The following is a 10,302-nucleotide window of genomic DNA, read 5'->3' as shown; positions in this document are numbered from 1 at the left end:
ATATGTATGTGTGTATGTATGCATGCATGTATATGTATGTGTATGTATGTGTATGTGTATGTATATGTATGTACGTATATGTATATGTATGTCTGTGTGTATGTGTGTGTATGTATATATACATACATACACACACAAAGTGGTAGGTGAAGATGAAGCATCTTACAACCAACAAGACTCCATGCAGATAGCTACGGAAAACTACAAAATAAAAAGGTATAAATAGATTTGACTATTACATCTAAGTTGGCTTCTGACAGTCCCTACATAACGCTAATGCAGCAGATGATTGTGCACATTTTTCAATATGTCAGTTACCTAACATTGACCTGCTTAGTGCGCTCAGCCTTCGTGACCTGCAACCTATGTCCAGGATCACTGTCCACAACGTCTAAAACTCGGAATCAAAAGTGTTGCATTTCAACACTGCCAGGGCTGCCATAACAAAATACCACAAACCAGGGAGTAAAGCGCGGGGGTGTAAACAACAGGTATTTCTTTCTGACAGTGCTGGAGGGTCAAGGTGTCAGCAGCATGATTTCTCCCAAGACCTCTCTTCTTGGCTGGCAGCCGATGGCCATCTTCTGTGTCCTTGCTGATGAGGGACAGAAGCAAAAAAAATACTCACCTTTAGCCCCAAAGGCTGACCTATAGCCTCCATAGTTCCCATAAGGATCAAATAGATGCTGGCTGCTACATTCTTAAAGGGTCTCATGACTGCCTTTACATCTCACCAATAGTTAATATCGAGCTGAATGATAGGCATCAAAGAAATCTTGCAAAAGTAGTTTTACGAGGGGTGCCTGGATGACTCAGTCAGTTAAGCATCCAACTTATTTCGGTCCTGGTCATGATCTCACGGTTTGTGAGTTTGGGCCCCACATCAGGCTGTCTGTCAGCATACAGCCTGCTTCAGATCCTCAGTCCCCCTGTCTCTGACCCTCCCCCTGCTTCTCTCTCTCTTCCTCTCTCTCAAAAATACACGTTTTGAAAAGTATTTTTATGAGTAGAAATTTGAAAAAGACATTTATGATCTAATACTCCCTGCATGTCTCCTCCCTCTTGAGCAACTAAGCATAAAACGACCGACCAGTTTAACACAGAAAAAGTAGAGCTTTTTCTGCCCATGGGTCTTATCCCTGTGCTAAAATACAAGTACCTTACTCCACTGAGAATGTCTCAAGAATTCTTTCTTACCATTTGTTCCTGACCCCACGTTATTTTGGCACCCAACGTGGGGCCTGTCTTCTCATCTGGACTCAGAGCTTTGGTGTAAAGTTGGTGAGTACTTCCTCTTCTTTTCCTTTCATTTCAGGGGTTTTTCAAGGAATAAGGTCTTACTGGAACACTTACTTTCATGTCAGTTGCTCAGGCTGTAATCCTCTAGCCTGTGGCTGCTCTATGGGGAAGAGAAAGCCTACCTTTTGACTGGAAGCTAGTACCCTGGCCAGAATGATGATGAGACCTAGAAACTGGATACCCTCTCTTTATTCCTATCCTTAAACAAAGCTGTCTTACACACAGGACAGCCACTTAAGTCACTGGGGCAGCTGCAAATATTAAGAGTTCTGTGTTAGAGTTCCTCCTCATTGTTCTAATGTGATCCCTTCCACATCCCTAGTCTAGCCACTTCTGGCCATGGCCCTGCTTGGAGTCAGCAGCAATCAATACCAAATTGAAAGGGGGGGGGGTGGGGGGGGGGGGGGGAGTAGCAGGGAGGAGGCACCTGGGTGGTTCAGTCAGTTAAGTGTTCGACCAACTCAGGTCCTGATCTCACTGTTCCTGATTCGAGCCCTGCATTGGGCTCTCTTCTGTCAGCACAGGGCTGGATTCTGTCTGGATTCTGTCCCCTTCTCTCTCTGCCCCTCCCCCACTTGTTCTCTCTCTCTCTCAAACATATTTTTAAAAAAAACTGGGACCATTTTCTAGAGAAGTCAGCTTTAAAGACTCTATGTATTGGAATGTCACTTAGATCATGATGGATTTCTATCTTTACTGTTTTTTCATCAGTGTCCCCTCCCAACTAAAATTACAACATTGGGTAATTTCCCCATGTAAAATTTTTCTAGGGTTTTCCATGGGTTAAAAATAGTGGGTTCTTCATGGCATGCAATTTTGGTAACTTCACCAGCACCCATTTGTAGCCTAGGATGCAACGGGGAAGTGGGGGGGGACACCAGCATCCCTCCTACAGGGTAAGGCTGTGTCCACAGTCCTTTTCAGTTGAGGGATGCCTTCAGTCACTTAGACACAAGGAACCTCTGACCTACCCAGCATGGGAGACCACCCATGTCATGGGAGAGATTTCCTTGGTAATGAGCCTTCTCTCAGTCCCCATGGACTCTCCCTTGGAATGCCCTCTAATCCAGTGGCAACAATTCAGATTGTAAGATTTAATAAAGAAAAGACTGATCTTCTCTAACATGACATGGCCTCAGTACTCCTTAAGAGATGAGGAAAAATGACCCATTAATGGGACATTAAATTTGAATACAATCTATCAGATCTCTTCTGCAGAAATAGGGCAAATGGACTGAGGCCTTCATGGCCTTAAATCAGGACCCTGACCTCAGGGACTCTTGCAGAACATGTTTGATAAACCCTCTCCTGACATACTGGATGATGATTATTCAATGGAGGGGATGCTGGCTCTCTCACTGTCCCTCCTTCTAATAGACTCAGGTTATTCTTGTTGTATGTGGGGACGTCTCTCTCATTCATTTCTTGGATTAATAGCTATGATAATTAGAGCTAATCGTATGTGGTTAGTCTACCTCTGGACAGGGACCTTAAGGTTATTCCAAAGCAGCTGCTGAAACTCCTTTTGTTTCCGGGAAGTTCCCAGTCTTTTCTGGCATGACGTGGACTGCCTAGTTTCACTTCTGGTTGGTGGCAAAAAAACAAACGTGTCTGTTTTTTCAGGCAGGGAGCCCCCTTTCTCTGCCCTCTGGACTTTTATCATCCTCCAGCCTTGGTGGTGGCACCTTCCCCTCCTCCCGTTTCTGCACCACGATGGGTGCAGCCTGCATCACCAGCTCCTATACCATCCTCTGGGCCTCCAGCACCATCAGCACCATCCTCTGGTCCTCCTGCTCCTACCCTAGCTATCAAAGAGCACCCCTCCCTGGCCTGGAACCATCCATTTCAGATTTCCCTACTGATGCCCCAAGTAAAAATTGACAATGGGGAACAAGAAATGAATGAGGGAGAAGTCCCCACATACAACAAGAGTAACCTGCCTCTATTAGGAGGAGGGACCAAGGTGCAACATAATTGGCATTTAAGCTAATTTAAGTTAGCTTAATTAAGATAGACCTGTCTTTAGAGTTATTAGCATTAAATACACTTTTATTCTGGGCACCAGAGTGGCCCAGTTGGTTGAATGCCTGACTTCAGCTCAGGTCATAATCTCACGGTTCCTGAGTTCAAGCCCCACATCAGGCTTGCTGTCAGCCTGCCAGCACAGAGCCTCCTTCACATCCTCTGCCCCCCTCTCTGCCCCTCCCCTGTTTGCACTCGCCCAGAAATAAATATTAAAATTTTAATACATACTTTTATTCTGCCAAGTTTTACTAAAAATCAAATAAGCTCATATTATCTCTGTTGCAATTAGTCAGCAAAAAGATGGCTTAAAATGATAGCTAATTCTGTCTCAACATTCTCATGGGTAATTGTTAAGCTAGCTTTCAAGATCTTTGGTAACCTGAAACTTTGAGGCTTTGCTAAGTCAGATGACTGAAATATAGTGGCATGGAAAAACATTTTTAGAAGTTGTGAAATGTATTTATAAATTTACTGATCTAAAGAATTCTGATGTAAAAGGGTTAACAATTTTCATTAGAGACTAAGGTTTCTAAGAGTTAAAATTCTAATAAATGTAAGTAAGACTGTAGTTTCTTGAGGGAAAAAAAGATAATTTTGTCCTGAAATGAGGCTGGTTGTTTGGGGAAAAAAGCCTTAGGACAAAATCTGAATGCAGAAGAAATTTGTAGGTTTGTGAAGGGAAAGTTTTAGAAAAGAATTTTATGTGTGGTCAGGACAGGTAAAGATTGAAATGGATGGATCTTAAAAGTACACTGGTAGGGGCCCCTGGGTGGCTCAGTTGGTTAAGCATCCATTTTTGGTCCAGATCATGATCTCATGGTTCATGAGTTCAAGCCCTGCGTCAGCTCTCTGCTGTGAGTTAGAGCCCCACATTGGGTTCTCTGTGGTCAGTACAGAAGCTGCTTTGGATCCTCTCTCCCCACTTCTCTCTGTCCCTTCTCTGCTCACATGCTTTCTCTCTCTCTCAAAATATAATAAATACAAAAGTTTGTTAAAAAATTAAAAGTACACTGGTATAGGGGTACGTAGGTGGCTCAGTCGATTAAGTGCCCAACTTCAGCTCAGGTCATGACCTAGCAGTTTTTGAGTTTGAGTATGGTGTCAGGCTCTGCTCTGACAGCTCAGAGCCTGGAGCCTGCTTCGGATTTTCTTTCTCCCTCTCTCTCTGCCCCTCCCCAACTTGCACTTGATCTCAATTGCTCTCTTTCTCTCCCTCTCTCTCTCTCAAAAGTAAACATTAAAAAAAAATTTTTTTTAAAAGCACACTGGTATAAGATTGAAATTCTGCTCTCTCACTCTTTAGAAGACAAAGTTTTCTTGGATTGCTGGTCTGCTCTTAATAAGAAAATATAGGGGCCTGGGTGGCTCAGGTGGTTAAGTGTCAGACTCTTGGTTTCAGCTCAGGTCATGATCTCACGGTTTGTGAAACTGAGTCCCACAACAGGCTATGTACTGGCAGCATGGAGCCTGCTTGGGATTCTTTGTCTTCTTCTCTCTGTGCCCCTCCTCTGTGCGTGTGCTTGCGCTCTCTCGCTCACTCGCTCTCTCTCACAAAAGTAAATAAACTTTTAAAAAATCTAAACAAAGTATGTGCCAAAAAAAAAAAAACCACAAAACGTTTCTATGTTTTATGTACTCAAAGACCTGATAAAGACAAGAGAACTGAAATTCTCTATTAAAGGAGGTAAGTTTTGCTAACAATTGTATATATAACCTTGTGTAGAATCTGTTACTGCCAAGTGGGTAAGTAGATAATTATTAAATTTATAATCTGTAATCCTATTTAGGCATGAGCTTTAAAACTTGCTGAGGTGTTTAACAGACTCCCTTGAGATTTCAAATGATAAATGACGTCTTTGTGACTAATTAGGCTTATTTTGTATATTAAGTTACTTGGAAAGCACTGTCAAACCAACTGTAAGCCTTAGGTTGTATTATATGGGTAAATGCTATAACTATTGGAGAAAAATAAATGAAATTCCTGAAGTTTTAATACATCCTAGCATATGGCCATTAAAGTATTGAAATATACCATAAATAACCAGATTTCCTTGACAATTACATTATAATGAATTCTCAGATCTTTAACCATGTCCATTTCTTTTAATTTTTTTATGTTTATTTATTTTTGAGAGGACAGACACAGAATGCGAGTGGGTTAGGGGCAGAGAGAGAGGTAGACACAGAATCTGAAGCAGGCTCCAGGCTCCGAGCTGTCAGCACAGAGCCTGAAGTGGGGCTTGAACCCACAAGTTGTGAGATCATGACCTGAGCCAAAGTTGGTCGCTCAACCGAATGAGCCACCCAGGCTCCCCTAACCATGTCCATTTCTGAGTTTTTTGTCCTTTATAGTTAGTGTTCTGATGCTCATGCAAAATGTGTTTGATCTTCAAGAAGGTTCGTAAAAAGGACTTCTGACAAATAAAGGTTTTTGGTATCTTTAAAATCAAAACTAAACTAGGTAAGAATTTCCAGAAATAATGGGAAAGACACAAACAGAACAAATTAATAGCATAAGACTGAATGAAGAGGATAAAATATTCCTTTGTGAACAAATTGAAACATTTAACTTTTTTCTCTACCTGAACCCTTCAGAATCTAGAAGCTCTCAGTGAGTATTCTTTCTTCCATGGCAACCACAGTTATTGCTTTAAGTTCAATAAGAATCTGTTCTCATAAGGGACACCATTTGGAAACCTTGGTTATATTACCGAGGCTTTGATGGGAATGTCATATTTGAGAGAGAGATGCAAAGACTTAGATATGACCGACAGTTTTAAGGAATTAAGGTTTACTTTATGGAGCCAATGGAGCCTCTTGGAAATGTTGGCTTGATACCTTGCTTACAGAGTTCCCAGCAGCCTTACCAGGTGATTTAAGAATGTTACATCACAGGCATCTCCTGGAGGGACCAAGAGGGCAGAACAGCATGAAACATTTTTTGCCTCTCTCATCCCTGAAAAACAGCTAGATCAACACCAAACAATCTTGCAAACCTAGAAAACTGCTTTGAGGATTGACAGAAAAATCTGCACAACTTGAACCACAGAACTTGGCAAGTACTCAGTGGGGAAAGGTGAACTGAGGGAGAGAGAAGCCACGGAGGGTTGGGAGCTGTTTTTGCTTGCAGAGAGAGGAAGGAGACAAGGGGGAGAATACAGGAAAAGCATTCCTCCCGTCCCCTGCTGAAAGCGGCTGAAGACAGAGAAAGAGTGGACTGAACAAAAAAGGGAGTAAGGAGAAAAGACAGGGTTTAATTTCCCTTAAGATGCTATAGATAGGGGAGCTCAGAGTCTGAAACTCTGTACCTTGATACCTGGCATAGCTCCGGTGGGAAGGGTGAATCCCCAGAAACAGACAGCAAGGTACAAGAAGTCCTTAGGCCACATGAGGAGAGGTGGCTTCCCTGCTTCCAGTACACTGAGTAGAGGCTGTGCAGCCTCCTCACAGGCAAAGGTCCTAGTGGACCCTGGAGAACAGCCACATTCGCTGGTGTTGGAACAAGGGTTTTAAGGATGAAGCCTGCTGCCAGATGTGTGTTGTGATTTACCATAGTCCCTGAAACACTGCTGCTACATGATCACATGAACTTTTTCTGGGGTAGGCTGGCACCCAGCTGCAGTCTCTGGGCATCTGCAGCAACACAGTCTTACAAACGTTCCAGGGGGCAGGCTGGCACCAGGGCATTGTTCAGGGAGACCCTCCCCCCAGAGGGTCTGAACAGATCAAAGCTGCAGTGCCCTCAGAAGTGAGGGGTTTGGAAACACAGGCCCATCTTAGATAAAACTCGGGAGGAAGGTGCCACCTGGCAAGCTGACAGCTTGGTTATAGACAGTGTAGAAGCTGGGAGTGGGCAGAAGCTAGAGACAGAAGAGTGGTGCTTAATTGCCAATTGGCAAGAGCACAGAGTTCTGATACTTGAGACTGGGTAGGTGGGTGGGGCCACTTTGACCCTTTCCCCACATGTGCATACACACCTACATGCACTGCAAGGATCCACCCCAATAAACTAAGCGCCATCTAGTGGAGAACAGATGCTACACCAAGCCCCACCCAGTTGGGCCACCTTGATCTAGAGGAACACCACAAATCTCTGTGTCTGTTTACGGACTATAAACTGCTTCTTAGTTTGACTTCTAGGGGAAAGTGGATGTAATTTCAATCGTATTTCATTCTGTTTGCTGGTTCATCTATTCAATTTTTTTTCTTAAAGAAAAAATTTATTTTCCATTTTTACAAAAAGCTTTGACTTTTTCTACATTTTTTACTTATAAATTTTTAAAACTCTAAAATGAAATAATGAAAGTAAACTATTTTGTTATTGCATTCATTTTTTTAAATTTCCTTTTTTTTTTTCTTGCCCTTTTTTTCTCTATCAAGCTTCTTTAAAAACCAGACCAAAATGCACCGAGGAGCTGGCATCCTTCATTTGACTTTTTGTGTTGTTTTTGGTTTTTAAATTTTTTTTATATTTACTCTTTTTCTTCCTTCTAAAATGACAAAATGAAGGAATTCACCCCAAAATAAAGAACAGGAAGAAATGACAGCCAGGGACTTAACACAAATATAACCAAGATGTCTGAACCAGAATTTAGAATCGTGATAACAACAATACTAGATGGAGTTGAAAAAAGCACAGAATCCCTTTCTGAAGAGATAAAAGAAGTACAAGTCAGGACAAAATTAAAAATGCTATAACTGAGTTGCGATCTCAAGGATGCCTTGGTGGCAAGGATGGATGAAGCAGAGCAGTGAATCAGTGATATAGACAACAAACCAATGGAGAATAATGAAGCAGAAAAAAGAGGGAAACTAAGGCAAAAGCGCACAATTTAAGAATTAGAGAACTCAGTGACTCATTAAAAAGGAATAACATCTGAATCATGAATCATAGGGGTCCCAGAAGATGGATAGAGAGAAAAGGGGGTAGAAGGGTTATGTGAGCAAATCATAGCAGAAAACTTTACTAACCTGGGGAAAGACATAGACATCAAAATCCAGGAAGCACAGAGAAATCCCATTAGATTCAACAAAAGCTGACCATCAACAAGGCATATCATAATCAAATTCACAAAATAGGCAAGGAAAGAATCAGGAAAATGGGGGGAAATCCTTAACCTACAAGGGAAGACAGATCAGGTTTGCAGCAGACCTATCCACAGAAACTTGGCAGGCCAGAAAGGAGTGGCAGGATATATTCCATGTGCTGAATCAGAAAAATATGCAGGCAAGAATTCTTTATCCAGTAAGGCTGTGATTCAAAATAGGAGAACATTTGTATGGAACCACAAAAGACCTCAAATAGCCAAAGTAATATTGAAGAAAAAAACCAAAGCAGGAGGCATCACAATCCCAGACTTGAGCCTCTACTAAAAATCTGTAATCATCAAGACAGCATGGTATTGGCACAAAAACAGACACATAGCCCAATGGAATAGAATAGAGACTCCAGAATTGGACCCACAAATGTATGGCCAACTAATCTTTGACAAAGCAGGAAAGAATATCCAGTGGAAAAAAGACAGTCTCTTCAACAAATTGTGCTGAGAGAACCGGACAGCAAGATGAAGAAGGATGAAGCTAGACCACTTTCTTATACCATTCACAAAAATAAAGTCAAAATGGATGAAGGACCTAATGTGAGACAGGAAACCATCAAAACCCTAGGGGAGAAAGAGAGGGGAAAAAACCTCTCTGACTTCAGCAGCAGCAATTTCTTACTTGACATATCTCCAAAGACAAGGGAATTAAAAGCAAAAATGAACTATTGGGACCTCATCAAGATAAAAACCTTCTGCACTGCAAAAGAAACAATCAACAAAACTAAAAGGCAACCAATGGAATGGGAAAAGATATTTGCAAATGGCATATCAGACAAAGGGCTAGTATCCAAAACTTATAAAGAACTCACCAAACTCCATACCCGAAAAACAATCCAGTGAAGAAATAGGCAGAAGACATGAATAGACACTTCACTAAAGAAGATATCCAGGTGGCCAACAGGCACATGAAAAGATGCTCAACATCACTCCTCATCAGGGAAATACACATCAAAACCACACTGAGATGTCACCTCATGCCAGTCAGAGTGGCTAAAATGAACAAATCAGGAGACTATAGATGCTGGACAGGATGTGGAGAAATGGGAACCCTCTTGCACTGCTGGTGGGAATGCAAACTGGTGCAGCCACTCTGGAAAACCGTGTGGAGGTTCCTCAAAAAATTAAAAATAGACCTACCCTATGACCCAGCAATAGCACTGCTAGGAATTTACCCAAGGGATACAGGAGTGCTGGTGCATAGGGGCATTTGTACCCCAATGTTTACAGCAGCACTTTCAACAATAGCCAAATTATGGAAACAGCCTAAATGTCCATCAACTGATGAATGGATAAAGAAGTTGTGGTTTGTATATACAATGGAATACTACTTGGCAATGAGAAAGAATGAAATATGGCCTGTTGTAGCAATGTGGATGGAAGTGGAGAGTGTTATGCTAAGTGAAGTAAGTCATGCAGGGAAAGACAGATACCATATGTTTTCACTCTTATGTGGATCCTAAGAAACTTAACAGAAGACCATGGGGGAGGGGAAGGGAAAAAAAAAAAAGGGAGGGAGCCAAACCATAAGAGACTCTTAAAAACTGAGAACAAACTCGGGGTTCAGGGGGGGCGGGCGGGAGGGGAGGGTAGGTGATGGGCATTGAGGAGGGCACCTTTTGGGATGAGCACTGGGTGTTGTATGGAAACCAATTTGACAATAAATTTCACATTAAAAAATAAATTTTTAAAAGACAATAAATTTCATATTTAAAAAAAAAAGCAAAGTAAAAAAACAAAATAGGAGAGATTTAAAATTTTCCCAGACAAAAACTAAATGAGTTTGTGACCGCTAAACCAACCCTGCAAGAAATTTTAAGAGGGACCCTCTGAGGGGAGAAAAGACAATCAGTCAATCAATAAATGAATACCAAAAGCA

Source organism: Herpailurus yagouaroundi, unplaced genomic scaffold, assembly GCF_014898765.1.
Source record: "Herpailurus yagouaroundi ecotype Mexico unplaced genomic scaffold, PumYag 184, whole genome shotgun sequence".
Lineage (NCBI taxonomy): Eukaryota > Metazoa > Chordata > Mammalia > Carnivora > Felidae > Herpailurus > Herpailurus yagouaroundi.
This window is presented reverse-complemented; position numbering follows the sequence as displayed.